The 14,596-nt window shown below is 44.7% G+C and overlaps 1 long non-coding RNA gene across 2 annotated transcripts; it reads left to right on the top strand.

Annotated features, from left to right (window-relative positions):
- Window positions 1-2,234: 2,234 nt before the first annotated feature.
- LOC137368643 (uncharacterized) lies at window positions 2,235-12,183 on the top strand. 2 transcript variants are annotated; one of them, XR_010974797.1, is made up of 3 exons: window positions 2,235-2,395; window positions 3,171-3,222; window positions 11,817-12,183. It is a non-coding gene; the product is annotated as an uncharacterized lncRNA (long non-coding RNA). The 2 variants fall into 2 exon arrangements; XR_010974796.1 differs by lacking the exon at window positions 2,235-2,395 and adding an exon at window positions 2,403-2,772.
- Window positions 12,184-14,596: the final 2,413 nt, after the last annotated feature.

Below are 14,596 nucleotides of genomic sequence, written 5' to 3'. Positions count from 1 at the left end.
AAGATAGCTTTGAATGTTCCGCTAACAAGAATGATCTGCATAATCTACTCAGTTAGCCAAAGCATTGTTCTGGCTAGACTTCTTGTGACATTTTTGTCTCCAGTTCAATCTCCTGGTATTTTAGATGCAAATTGCAGAGGCCATCTTGGCTGCTAGCTTTCTAAAAGTTAACTGCAGGATTTTTTCCATGAAAAGTCTAATGTAAGTTTCCAACTGATGCAATTAATATTTCTCATTTGGCATAGGGGATTTTCTTGACACTGGCAAGGCCAGCATTTGTTGCCTATTGCTAAATTGCCCTTCGGAAGGTGGTGGTGAGCTGCCTTCTTGAACCACTATAGTCCATGTGGTGTAGGTACACGATAGTGCTGTTAGGGAGGGAGTTCCAGGATTTTGACACAGAGACAGTGAAGGAATGGTGATATATTTCCAAATCAGGATGGTGTGTGACTTGCAGGTGGTGGTTTCCATGCATCTGCTGCCCTTGTCCTTCTAACTCAGGGGTTTGCAACCTGGAGCAGCATGTGGCTCTTTAACATCTCATTTGTGGCTCCCAACCTTTTCCAGTTGGATCGCACTAACATGAAAAAAGCTTTAAAAATATTACACCGAGAGAAGTAAGGACCGTGTTTTTATTGTGGGGATCAAAGGCTAATCGTTATGCTACACGTTACCGTTTCAGATGATTATTTTAACGAAAAATACCATCGTTGTTCTAAATAAACCTGTTTGAGTGATAAGCTACACTATGGTTATAGATAATGCTTTTGGTTCAAGGAACAGGTTTGATGGTTGCGACCATTATTGTTTCTAATATAGCTGAGGCAATAAGTTATTCTGAATGTGCTATTGAAGCTTTTTTTAAATCATGAGAAACAACAGCCAAAAAAATTGTTAATTCTATGCACCTTAAGATAAAGTTTGTTTTAAAGATGACTTTACTGACCAAAATAGTCAAATACGCGATAATGCAGAGTTAGGTCTATTTTAATTTTGATTATTTTTCTATTGATACATAAATTCATTACATATATTTTATTTATTATATATGCAAATGATGCATTCTACAAGAGACACTTGGCAAGTTGCCAAGTATTTGGTTTAGAAATACCAAATTTTGGTCTTGTGGCTTCTGATAGTTTTAATTTTAAGCAACTTTTTAAAAAAAAGACTATTCAGGTAAAACAGGTTGCTGACCCCTGTTCCAGTAAAGGTTGTGAGTTGAGGGTGCTGTCAAAGCAGCTTTGGCAGGTTGCTGCAGTGCATCTTGCAGATGGTACACCCTGCTGCCAGTGTGCCGGTGGTGGAGGGAGTGAAAGTTTGAGGTGATAGATGGGATGCTAATCAAGCGGGCTGTTTTGTCCTGGATATTGTCAAGCTTCTCGAGTGCTTTTGGAGCTGCACTTATCCAGGCAAGTGGACAGTATTCTATCACACTCCTGACTTGTGCATTATAGATGTTGGGAAGGCTTTGGAGAGTCAGGAGGTCAGTTATTTTTTGCAGAATTTCCAGCCTCTGACCTGCTGTTGTAGCCACAGCATTTATGTGGCTGGTCCAGTTCAGTTTCTGGTCAATGGTAACCCCCAGGATGTTGATGGTGGGGATTCAGCGATGGTATTTCCATTGAATGTCAAGGGGAGATGGTTAGATTCTCTTTGTTGGGGATGGTCATTGCCTGGCGCTTGTGTGGCATGAATGTGACTTGTCACTTATCAGCCCCTCTGAATGTTGTCCAGCTCTTGCTGCAGACCTTATTGCTCCATGGGCTGCTTCAGTATCTAAGGAAGTCTCAGTTGAAATTTTGTGTTTCAGGTCTAAGAAATGTGGCTGATTAGATTGTTAGACTGTGTCCAAGTATGCACAATTACCATATTATTGTACATTATACTTGCCATGTACTATCTCAGATGTGTGTGTAAATATACTTAGACAATGATTTGCATATTATGGTTGTAAAGTGATACTCTTGCAGTGAATTCTTACTTAGAGCTGCTTTTTCCTACCTGCGATCATGGTTGAGAATATCAGGCAAAGCTGTATATAACTAGGTGCAAAGTGGTCTGATAAGCGATTGCAAATAGCATTTGGAAACAGGGAATTGCAAAACTAATAAGCAGTGATGCAACTCTTGTGACATTTTAAACCCCATGACATGTCTTTTCCAAGAATGGGGCTGGAGATTTGCCATTTTATATTGTGCAAGGATTAAGATATTTAGAAGTGAGAAATCTTTTCTCTAAAGCTTACTGGGCAGGCGGAAGTTGCCTTAGTTCTTCTTTGGGCCTCCTTATCTCGAGAGACAATGGATACGCGCCTGGAGGTGGTCAGTGGTTTGTGAAGCAGTGCCTGGAGTGGCTATAAAGGTCAATTCTAGAGTGACAGGCTCTTCCACAGGTGCTGCAGAGAAATTTGTTTGTCGGGGCTGTTGCACAGTTGGCTCTCTCCTTGCGCCTCTGTCTTTTTTCCTGCCAACTACTAAGTCTCTTCGACTCGCCACATTTTAGCCCCGTCTTTATGGCTGCCCGCCAGCTCTGGCGAACGCTGGCAACTGACTCCCACGACTTGTGATCAATGTCACAGGATTTCATGTCGCGTTTGCAGACGTCTTTAAAGCGGAGACATGGACGGCCATAAAGCTTACAGGGCAGGCGGAAGTTTCCTTAGAGTAAGTAATAACACGCTAGAGCAGGCTGAACTGAGGGAACTGTACTCACAGCAGCAGAACATGGAGAAAGAGCAGCTCTGGCTTGAAACAGAAAGAAAGCTGGCAGGTATAATTTTAAACTAGCTTTATTTACCTGGACTGTTTGATGACAAAAGGTTTATTAAAGAAAAAATGTAAGGATTGCAATAGAAATTGGTAATAAAAACAGAAAATGGTGGAAATATTCAGCAGATCAGGCCACATCTGTGGAGATAAAGACAGTTAACAAGCTGAACTTTACCCCAAAAAGAGGGTGACTTCGGGTCTTGTCAGAGGTTAAAATTCAAAAAGCCTGAAACAGCAAGTTACCCACCTCAAACACACCCCCTTTAATGGAGGCAGGACAAGGGGCAGGTGACCAATCCACTCACAGGAGTTGGGTTGGTCATTTAAATATTACAATGAGGTTGCCTGACTTCATTTTAACTGTTATTCTATTTTTAACACATCGGTTGTATTTTCTAGGCCTTGGGAGACCCAGCAGGTGAAGGGAGATGAGAAGGGCTGAATCCAGGAGGTAAGTGTCTTTACAACATTACTTGTGGCCCAAGAAGAGCAGGAGTGTTCATTCCAGGCCCAACAAGATATCCAGTAAACCCCCTCACCCCAAACCGTCTGCACCCCCCCAACCACGTTGTGGGATGACCTTAAGACCAGACCACCTTAAGGACTACAATTGCAGGACATTAGAGGAAGTGATGTCGAGTCACATATGACCAGGCAGTGTGGGTGGAGCCTGAGATCGTAACACATGTTTAGATGTGCTTGTGTAATTACGACTTGTGTGTCTATGTTCCAGTTTTGTTATAATAAACCCCATAATAATAAAAGCAAAATACTGCAGATGCTGGAAATCTGAAATAAAAACAAGAAATGCTGGAAATACTCAGCAGGTCTGGCAGCATCTGTGCAGAGAGAAGCAGAGTTAATGTTTCAGAAGGGTCACTGACTTAACTGACAGCTAAAAACTGCAAGACATTCGGGAAACCCAGTCTTTTGGGTATTCCAACCTCAAAATAACCCTCCCAAGCCACCCCTCCCCCTCACCTGGCACAGCACGCACTTCCGGACTAAAATCCAGGCCAGCATTTCATTAGAAATTGATGTTACTATTGCCATTTATTTTATTGCAGGAATGCATAGAGATGGACTGCCTAATGGCACGTGCAGTCAGTGCAACTCTGTTACAATCCAAACTCTTTCGCATTACTGCTTTGACCTTCTTCACCTCCTTTGATTGAATATATTGAATGGAGAGCACTGAATTCATTCTTCATGACTTTAAATTCGATTGGTATTTAATAATTTGAAGAGGTCCAGCTTTAAGAAATTTCTTGCAACCAGGCCAGAATGTAACTAATCTTTAACATGCAAGGTCTGATCTTAATTTTTGGCATTGGCAGGAAACAGGCAGTAGCTGATCCTGTTATACACCCTGCCTGACTTTCCCAATGGAAAGTTAAAATTCAGCCCTTTAGTTGGGTGCTGAACACACAGCTAATGCACATCATAAGTATATATTTTGCACATTGGCCTTTAGACAGACCTTCATTTATATGGGGTTTATGTACACTTTGAGTAAGAACAAGGAATGCTGGCAGGGAACCAACAGCAATGTACACTGATCTGCTATCTTAAAACATTATAATGCATCCCAAAACGAGGTTCACAATTGTAAGTGATGTGTTTTGGAGTGGGGACCTCATGCCTTCACTGGCACCCCAAATTGTGGACCACAATCACCCCTTTAACACCAATGAAGCCGATTCCATCAGTCAGAACTAATAACCTGGGGCATTCCAAAAAAATAGCTTGACCTGATTTTCTTTATTAGAATTAGAATTAGAATTAGAATATTACAGCGCAGTACAGGCCCTTTGGCCCTCGATGTTGCGCCGAGCTGTGAAACCATCTGACCTACACTATTCCATTTTCATCCATGTGTCTATCCAATGTCCACTTAAATGCCCTTAAAGTTGGCGAATCTACTACTGCTGCAGGCAGGGCATTCCACGCCCTTACTACTCTCTGAGTAAAGAAACTACCTCTCACATCTGTCCTATATCTATCACCCCTCAACTTGAAGCTATGTCCCCTCGTGTTTGCCATCACCATCCGAGGAAAAAGACGCTCACTATCCACCCTATCTAACCCTCTGATTATCTTATATGTCTCTATTAAGTCACCTCTCCTCCTCCTTCTCTCCAACGAAAACAACCTCAAGTCCCTCAGCCTTTCCTCGTAAGACCTTCCCTCCATACCAGGCAACATCCTAGTAAATCTCCTCTGCACCCTTTCCAAAGCTTCCACATCCTTTCTATAATGCGGTGACCAGAACTGCACGCAATACTCCAGGTGCGGTCTCACCAGAGTCTTGTACAGCTGCAGCATGACCTCGTGGCTCCGAAACTCGACCCCCCTACTAATAAAAGCTAACACACCATATGCCTTCTTGACAGCCCTATTAACCTGGTTAGCAACCTTCAGGGATTTATGCACCTGGACACCAAGATCTCTCTGCTCATCTGCACTAACAAGAATCTTCCCATTAGCCCAGTACTCTGCATTCCTGTTACTCCTTCCAAAGTGAATCACCTCACACTTTTCCGCATTAAACTCCATTTGCCATCTCTCAGCCCAGCTCTGCAGCCTATCTATGTCTCTCTGTACCCTACAACATCCTTCGGCACTATCCACAACTCCACCGACCTTAGTGTCATCTGCAAATTTACTAACCCACCCTTCTACACCCTCTTCCAGGTCATTTATAAAAATGACAAACAGCAATGGCCCCAAAACAGATCCTTGCGGTACACCACTAGTAACTAAACTCCAGGATGAACATTTGCCATCAACCACCACCCTCTGTCTTCTTTCAGCTAGCCAATTTCTGATCCAAAGCTCTAAATCACCTTCAACCCCATACTTGCGTATTTTCTGCAATAGCCTACCGTGGGGAACCTTATCAAACGCCTTACTGAAATCCATATACACCACATCCACTGCTTTACCCTCATCCACCTGTTTGGTCACCTTCTCGAAAAACTCAATAAGGTTTGTGAGGCACGACCTACCCTTCACAAAACTGTGCTGACTATCTCTAATGTACTTATTCTTTTCAAGATGATTATAAATCCTGTCTCTTATAACCTTTTCCAACATTTTACCCACAACCGAAGTGAGGCTCACAGGTCTATAATTATTATTCATTCATGGGATGTGGGCATCGCTGGCTAGGTCAGTATCTATTGCCCGTCCCTAATTGCCCTTGAGAAGGTGGTGGTGAGCTGCCTTCTTGAACTGCTGCAGTGGGTATGTACACCCACAGTGCTGTTAGGAAGGAAGTTCCAGGATTTTGACCCAGTGACAGTGAAGGAACGGCGATATAGTTCCAAGTCAGGATGGTGTGTGGCTTGGAGGTTCGTGGGTTCGGGCCAATGACAGCACTGTATAAAGGCAGACAGAAGTACAATGGAGCAGACACTCAGGAGAATGCAGTGGAGGAGGAGCTGTCAGTGTAACTGCCGAGACGATCAGCTGACTGGAAAGTGAAGAAGTCAGGGAACAGTGACAGTGCCCAGGGACAGAAAAGGGGTCAACATTTGCAGACCAAATCCAGAGCGATGGATGGGAGAAGGTTCACCACAGCCCCCAGATTCTCAGATGAATCTCTGCAGGTCCTCCTCCAGGCAGTGGAGGCGAGGCGGGACATATTATTCAATGTTGATGGTCAAAGAAGGCCTGCAGAAGTGACCGAGAGGGCCTGTCTGGAGGTCACCGAGGAGGTCAGCAGCCGCTGTGTGGTATGGAAGACATGGCTCCAGCGCCGCAAGCAGTTCAATGACCTGCTTCACTCTGCCTGGGTAAGGGGTACTCCTCATTAATCTCATTGTGTCAGGGAAGGGTCAGTCTGTCCTAACGATGCAAGGTGGTAACCAGCAATGAGCAGTCCTTGCCTGCTCCATTGTATTGGGATGCAGGATGGGCAGGTCTGGGATGCATTGTGATCCAATAGTGTTCAAATTGGACACTGCATTGCAGTCACGCTGAAATGCAACAACAAACCCAATGGGTGAGGGTGCGAGAGACCAAATCATTTATCTAAACTAGGTGAGCTTGTTTAAATAGGAGAAGAGGCAGAGGACGTCCACCAAAGTCATCAAGAGCAGGGTGGCTGCCTGATCAGCCACCTGCCTCTGGTCGGTCTGGTGGCGAGGGAACGTCCACACAAAAGAGCACCCGCAAACGTTTTAAGAAATCACAGTAACATCTCTCCTGGTTCACTGGGTTACCTTCCAATTATTTATTTCAGTTGTACATTACATCGCTGTAAATAAATTTGTGGTTTGAACATGTAACTTTGCTTATATCATCCATGAGGTAGCATCAGACATCGTTGCTGCTGAAGTGATGATCTCTTCCCTTTCATGTGCGTGTCTTTCCCCTTTCGCAATCCCTCAATTGCTCATTGCATGCCACAAAGTGAAATCTTTGCATGAAGAGATCCTCTCTAGAGAAATGCCTGCCTATTAGTGCATCCCGGGTCTCTCTTGCTCTTAATTCCAGACGACATTCTGCTTCCTCTCCCCTGCCATCATGTGGGTGGTACCCATCGACCTCGTCAGAAACTCCATCTTCATCTGATGATGCCTCAATGACGTCTCCCCTTTCCATTGCCAGGTTATGCAAGGTGCAGCAAACGACAATAATCCTGGATGCCCGTGCTGGCGTGTACTGCAGTGATCCACCTGATCGGTCCAGACACCTAAATCTCATCTTGAGCAGGCCAATCGTTTGTTCGATTGTGACTCTTGTGGCTGTATGGCTCTCATTGATGCGTTCCTCAGCATGACTCCTTGGGATTCTCACGGGTATCATCAGCCATGTCTTCACAGGATAACCCCTGTCGCCAAGTATCCAACCTTCCAGTCTGTCCGGGGGACTGACAAGAGCAGGCACCTGGAAGTTTCTGAGAATGTATGCATCGTGGCAACTCCCTGGGTACCCTGCACAAATCTGCATTATTCTCTTGCAGTGATCGCATACAAGTTGAACGTTCAATGAATGGAAGCTTTTTCGGTTAATGAATACCCCTGAATGACCTGCTGGTGATCTAATTGTCACATGTGTACAGTCTATAACTCCCTGAACCATTGGGAACCCAGCTATTGCACAGAATGCTCTTTCTCTTTCAGGCTGGCTGGTGTTGTCTGTTTTGAAACTAATGAAATTGTTAGCTTGTCTGAACAGTGCATCAGTCACAACCTTTATGCAGTGGTGTGCAGCTGCTTGGGAGACTGCGCACAGGTCTGCAATCGACGCTTAGATAGAGACACACGCATAAAGGTTAAGGGCGACGGTCACCCTGTGTCTGCGTGGGTTTCCTCCGGGTGCTCCGGTTTCCTCCCACATGCCAAAGACTTGCAGGTTGATAGGTAAATTGGCCATTATAAATTGCCCCTAGTAGAGGTAGGTGGCAGGGGAATATAGGGACAGATGGGGATGTGGTAGGAATATGGAATTAGTATAAGATTAGTATAAATGGGTGGTTGATGGTCGGCACAGACTTGATGGGCCGAAGGGCCTGTTTCAGTGCTGTATCTCTAAATAAAAAAAAAATATAAAACACAGAAACTCTCTCAGCTAGGCAACACCAAAAGCTTTACCTGCAACACTCACACTGATTGCCTGCCTTCCGCCCTTTCAAAGCTGCCGGGTCCCCGACACAATTTACGGCCGTAAAATCAAATGGCCGCGTAAATTTGCAGACAATTGGCTGCTCGATTGATTTAAGTGCCTTTAAATTAATTGCGGTCGGGCGTGCGAGCGTCGATTCAATCGCGTCCGACTTCCTGTATCATAAAATGGCATCTACGCGTGATGACACCGGGGACTGGTCCCAACGTCATCGGATGCCATTTTACCACCTGCACCCCCCCGAACGGACCCGATTTGGTTAAGTAAAATTCCGGCCTTTATGTCTGTTTTCACAAAAGAAAGGGACAATACAGACATTGCAAACAGGGAGGAGGAGAGTGAAATATTAGATTGAATTAACATAGTGAGAGAGGAAGTATTAAGGGGTTTAACATCTTTGAAAGTGGATAAATCTCCAGGCCTGGACGGAATGTATCCCAGGCAAGAGAAGAAATAGTGGAAGCTCTGACCTACCGCGCTGTAAATGTCTATGATTCTATGGTTGTTTAATGTGTAAAAGGGTGAAGTAATTTGCATTTAATTACCTTCCTTTATAATATCTATGCCCCTTAATTGAAATATAAAATAAATATAAAGGGAAATTATTTCTGGCAACCACTTTCCAGCAGACAGAAGTGCAGAGAATGAAAATATGTCCATGTTTAGCGTTATCTGGCACAAATCCAACATTTATCTTCCAAGTATCAAAACAGATGCTCAACTCACTCTGGCCTCACTGTTCAGATTAGGAATATGAAATGTATATATGCTCATATATTAAAGGTGGATTGGCCTTCAGGTGTATTCCATGTGGTGCATCAAAATGGCAAAAGCCTTTATTTGCATACATTGACATCAGAGGGCTGAATTTTACCAGCCCCCCCGACGTCAGGGGTGATGACGGCGGGGCCTGGAAAATACCTCCAGGAGAGGCCTGCCACGAGCCTCGACGCCAGGAAGCCCCCACCCCATTTTACTGGCGGCGGTGAGGCCTGGGGCGGCCCCCTCTGCTGCTCAGCGGCAGAACCTTAATTTCAATATTAAAATCTATATTAATCACTGAATAATTACCTACCTTTCCATGACAGCCATCCCATGCCGATATTCCGGCCACCATTCGGCGATCCCAAGCGGAACACTGCTGAGGAAGGGGGGAATGAATGAAAATTTCAAGGTTGGCCTGGGTGGTGTGGAGGAGCGGGGAAATCTCTTCCTATTAGTTGCGGGGATGGTGGGAAGGGGTTGAGGGTCAAAGGTAATGAAGTTCAGTGGGGGGGGGGGGGAAATGTGCGCGACCTGAAAAAAATTTTTTTGGGGGGGGAAAGGGCAATTTACATATTTATTACTCATTGTGGGTGTGGGAGAGGGAATTGAGAATGTGAATAAATGTCTATCTTTATTTTACAGCATTCTGTCATTTCAAAAATTTTAATAAGTCGCAAGGACCTGAAACCCTTAAAAAATGACGCTGGTGCCTACGTGGTGGCGCCGGACACCATTGCTGGGGATGGAGCGCCCGCCCCCGATGACGTTATCGGGGGCGGGTGGTCCGCCCTTTTCATGTAAATGAGCCACCGCACAAAATATCACAGACAGTGGCTCCATGTGCCTATATGGAATGTATAAGCAGCAGGTTTGCTTGAGAAAAATTCAAGTCCATTATAACTGTTTACCACGGAACAATGCTCACAAATGACATTACATTTTAATTAAAAAAATGGAATGGAACACCAAACTTGCCAATCCATTCATGGGCATCATTGTTTTCTTAAGAATGGACTCTTGCATTTACAGGAAATTCTGACTTGCCAGGAATTTCCGAGGGGCTTCTGCTCCTCCACTGGCGTAACTTCAGTGGAAACCTCATTTACACATGTAAACATTTATACACATAAGGGGATTTCAGTCATCTCTCTCCACTGAGGTTACAATTACAGAGCGAGAGAAGCCCCGAGGAAATTTGCTCCCATTTGTTGCTACCTGTTGTGCATTACTATGCACAGTAACTTATTTCACAGTTAATGGACCCTAGCTGTAAATCATTGCCATGGTTGTTTGTTTACACTCGATGTACTTTGATCCAATCTGGTTTGTTAAAACCAGTCCAACCAGATGGCCTTGCATGTAGGCATAATGCTTCTTTTCTCCTTTATTGAAGATCGCTTGTCTTAAATCATTGGCGAAATTTAATCACATGTAAGCATGACTAACCAGACTGGATAGCGCTGTGTGTTTGCATATAAATAAGCTTCGGGGTAATGCTTAAAATAGTGTGGTGAGGTCTGACTCCTAGTGGTGCATGTATCTGCAATATAATTTTGTAAACACATTTATTGTTTGCTTTTCTCCAGTTTTATCAGCTGTACTGTGCCAACCAAGGGTACAGCACAGATTGGGGCATGGATGCATTCACAGTCTCCAACAATACTTCTCCATCAGCTGATAGCAGCTTCACTGTGCGACCGGATATATGCCTTTGCTGATTTCTCTCCCCCGAACTGCAGCACTATAGTTCTCTGTACCATTGGCCCAAGTCTTGTCCAAAACACAATCTGTTCAGGCTGGCTGAGTGTTTGGGACAAGTGTAATGATTTAGCCATTGTATAAGATCCTGGAACAAATGTATTTGATCACACATGCATTTTAACTGCCTAGGAACTAGATTCTGCTTTCCCTTATGTTAATTGGATAAATATGCATCTCACTTCCCCCTCACCCCACTCCAGCTTCAAAGGAATAGACCCCGAAATTCCTGGCCCCCTGATGCAAACACAGAGGTATGGCAGGATAGAATAATGCTGACAGCATAACAGGAATACCAGGATCAATTACTTTCTATAAAGCTGGAGGTGGAAACAAGAGTGTGACTCCTACCAGCAGTAGGTCTGATATGCTGGGGGATGGTGGGGGGGGGGGGGTGGGGGGGGGGGGAGTTGGGGAGCATCTGTTGGAAACCTAAACTAAACTTTTAGAAAGAAAGCTGGAAACCTAAATTCAAATTTAACGCAGCTAAGATGGCCACCGCAATTTGCATTGAAATACCTCACATTCCGAGGTATCGATGTGGAGACAAATGTCTGACTAGCCCTCATCCAGAACAATGGCTTGAGCAGGTTGAATGAGCTGTCTGGTATCGTCTTCATTAGCAAGATATTCAAAGCTATCTTGGAACATTAACACTAGTGGAGACGAACCTCAAAGAAACAATGAAATAATGAGACCTGAGAGAGATTGAAATTCTTAGACTTGGATCTCATTAAAGTTCAAAACAGAATACACTGGGACAATTTTGTGACAGTCTCTCCATCTGTGTGAAAACTTGGAGTGTCTTTTGGATACATCAGACAAACATCTGTGTTTTAACCAGTGCAGGATCCAAGTGGTCTGTCTGACTGTCTCTCTTGCTCTCTCCAGGCAACGCTGTCAGTTTGAACCTGTCTGCAGGCTTCAAAACATCCAAGTCTGTCATGGCTGCAGACAGAGACTCCAGGGAGAAAGCGATTTACATCACTGTCTCCAAGGAAACCCTGAACCAGGTGGCCACCTCTACCAGCCAGAAACTTTAGGACCACGAGTTCAACCGGAAGACAATTGAAATACCAGACTCCACAGACTGTATATTTTTGTATTCTTTCTGGACTCTAATCCAACCAATTTATCCTTCTTCACTCTGTAACCTATTTGTGTGTGTGTGATTCTCATGTGTGTGTGAAAATTGCAGTGTAGTTTATCATAGTTTATTATTTTCCTTAGATCAGGTTTTGATTTTTAAGTACAATAAACCAACCTCTTTCTTGTTTAAACTCAAGAAAACCTGTCCAGTGGCTCTTTTATGATCATTGCACATAAAAGGGTTAAACACTCATTGAATTGGTAAGCACATCCAATGTTTAAAAGAAATGAACCCTGTTGCAGTCAAACTAGGAGAGTGACAAGAGGGGAGCCTTTCGACCCCTCCTCACCTGATTGTAACAATATTTAAAGAGGTGGCTGCAGACGAGGGGAAAAAGTATGATTTTTTTTCCCCCTGAGGCTGATGTTGGAGTCTATTTTCAGAAAATGCAGAAAGAAGGAATGCTGTTGTTGGAATAACTGGGAAGGAACCATCAAAGGCAACAACACAGCTTGCATGAGAGGAGAAAGCTACTGCACTTCACAACTCAAGCACCCATTTGCAGTGTCAGCAGACTTCACAAGGCCAATGAAAGTAGGTGAGTTGTCTGCTGAATAACAGGGAGGTGTACTGAAACACATGGAAGCCAATGGGCAAGCTGTACCATTTGGGATATCATACTTGTCATTCACAAATGTATTGTCGATGATTGCTTTGACAGATGGCTTTGATGGAAATGTGGTTCACAAGTTTAGTTTAGTTTAGAGATACAGCACTGAAACAGGCCCTTCGGCCCACCGAGTCTGTGCTGACCATCAACCACCCATTTTATACTAATCCTACACTAATTCCACATTACTACCACATCCCCACCTGTCCCTATATTTCCCTACCACCTACCTATACTAGGGGCAATTTATAAAGGCCAATTAACCTATCAACCAGCAAGTCTTTGGCATGTGGGAGGAAACCCACGCAGACACAGGGAGAACTTGCAAACTCCACACAGGCAGTACCCAGAATTGAACCCGGGTCGTTGGAGCTGTGAGGCTGCAGTGCTAACCACTGCGCCACTGTGCCGCCCAACAAGTGAGGACACTTTAGCTATTATTGAAGCCTCCTCATCTGGCTATAATTTACACACCCACCCTGCCAAAACCACCACTGTGGAGGTGTGGCCCTTACCATCAAATTGTGCTGTAGTCTTTTCTCCTCATCCCTTTGGTACCTTTTCCTCATTTGTGTATCAGCCCTCTTACTTCTCCATAAAAATCCTCATTGTGATTGTGTGCAATCTTCTCCTGCAGACACAAAGATGAATGATTTTGGTCTCCAGTAGGGACAAGCCCAAGACATATGCAGGTAGTAGTCCAGTGGATACTGATGGGGACACATAGATGCCTCTTGCATGCAACCCCTCTCCAGGGATTTTGTGAGGATCTCCAATGACAAGAGGCTGTCTTTCAGCACTATGCCTCAGGCAGCTTGTCTTCTGGGTGGGCACTCCCTCTCCACCCAGTGCACCCTCCTGCCGCTCTAACAAATGTAAGGCTCAAGAGGTCAAAGGTTTCTTAAGTACTCACTTTCACTGACTGGATGAGGCCATTTAGCTGCTTCTGGCACTGGATCCAAATCCTTGGGGACGACCTCCTCTGCTCCCTACAGAGAGGCTTGCTTGGTCTGGTGCCCGGCTCTCCTCCTCCTGTCCCTAGGGAAGAGGACCTCCTGCCTTTACCTGGCAGCCTGTAAGAGAACCTGGAGGGAAGCTTCGCTAAAGTGTGGAGCCACCTGGGGTCTTCCTTCTGCCATCATTCTGCAGCCTCTCTACCCTGAAGAAATCTTTACACTTTGCAATGAAGCATTGAAAGCAGGTTTGGCAGCCCTTTAAATATGGTGGCAGCACCTGCCACTGCATCAGCTGATGCCGGTGTCTCCACCTCCACCCTCGCCACCAGCTACTTTATTGGACAGCCCCGCACCTCATTCACCTTAATTCGCCAGCCGCCACTTGATCGTGTGTGGCCGGCTGCTCACGGTCCTGATGGAAACTGCATCCGCTTCCAGTCCAGACAGCGGGACCGGCGGCTTCAACATAAAATCCAGCCCTTTGTGTGCTTTTTAACAGCCTTTTCAACTTGTCCTGTCGCCTTCAAAAATTTGTCTACGTAAAACCCCAGGTCTCCCTTTTCCTGCACTCTTCTTAAAATTGTACTATTTAGCATAATGTAGGAATAAGGACTCTGCTTCCACCGCCTTTTGAGGAAGAAAATTCCAAAGACTTACGACCCTCTGAGAGAAATAAATTTCTCCTCATCTCTGTCTTAAATGGGCGACTCCTTATTTTTAAATAGTAAACCCTAGTTCGAGATTCTCCCACAAGGGGAAACATCCTTTCCACATCCACTCTGTCAAGACCCCTCAGGATCTTATATGTTTTAATCAAGTCGTCTCTTACTCTTCTAAACTCCAGCTGATACAAGCCTAGCCTGTCCAACCCGCCCATTCCAAGTATGAGTCTCGTAAACCTTCTCTGAGCTGCTTCCAATGCATAGAACATAGAACATAGAACAGTACAGCACAG

Source organism: Heterodontus francisci, chromosome 4 (assembly GCF_036365525.1).
Source record: "Heterodontus francisci isolate sHetFra1 chromosome 4, sHetFra1.hap1, whole genome shotgun sequence".
In the NCBI taxonomy this organism is placed as follows: domain Eukaryota; kingdom Metazoa; phylum Chordata; class Chondrichthyes; order Heterodontiformes; family Heterodontidae; genus Heterodontus; species Heterodontus francisci.
The sequence above is the reverse complement of the archived record's forward strand: the minus strand, read 5'-3'. Positions and strand labels throughout refer to the sequence as shown.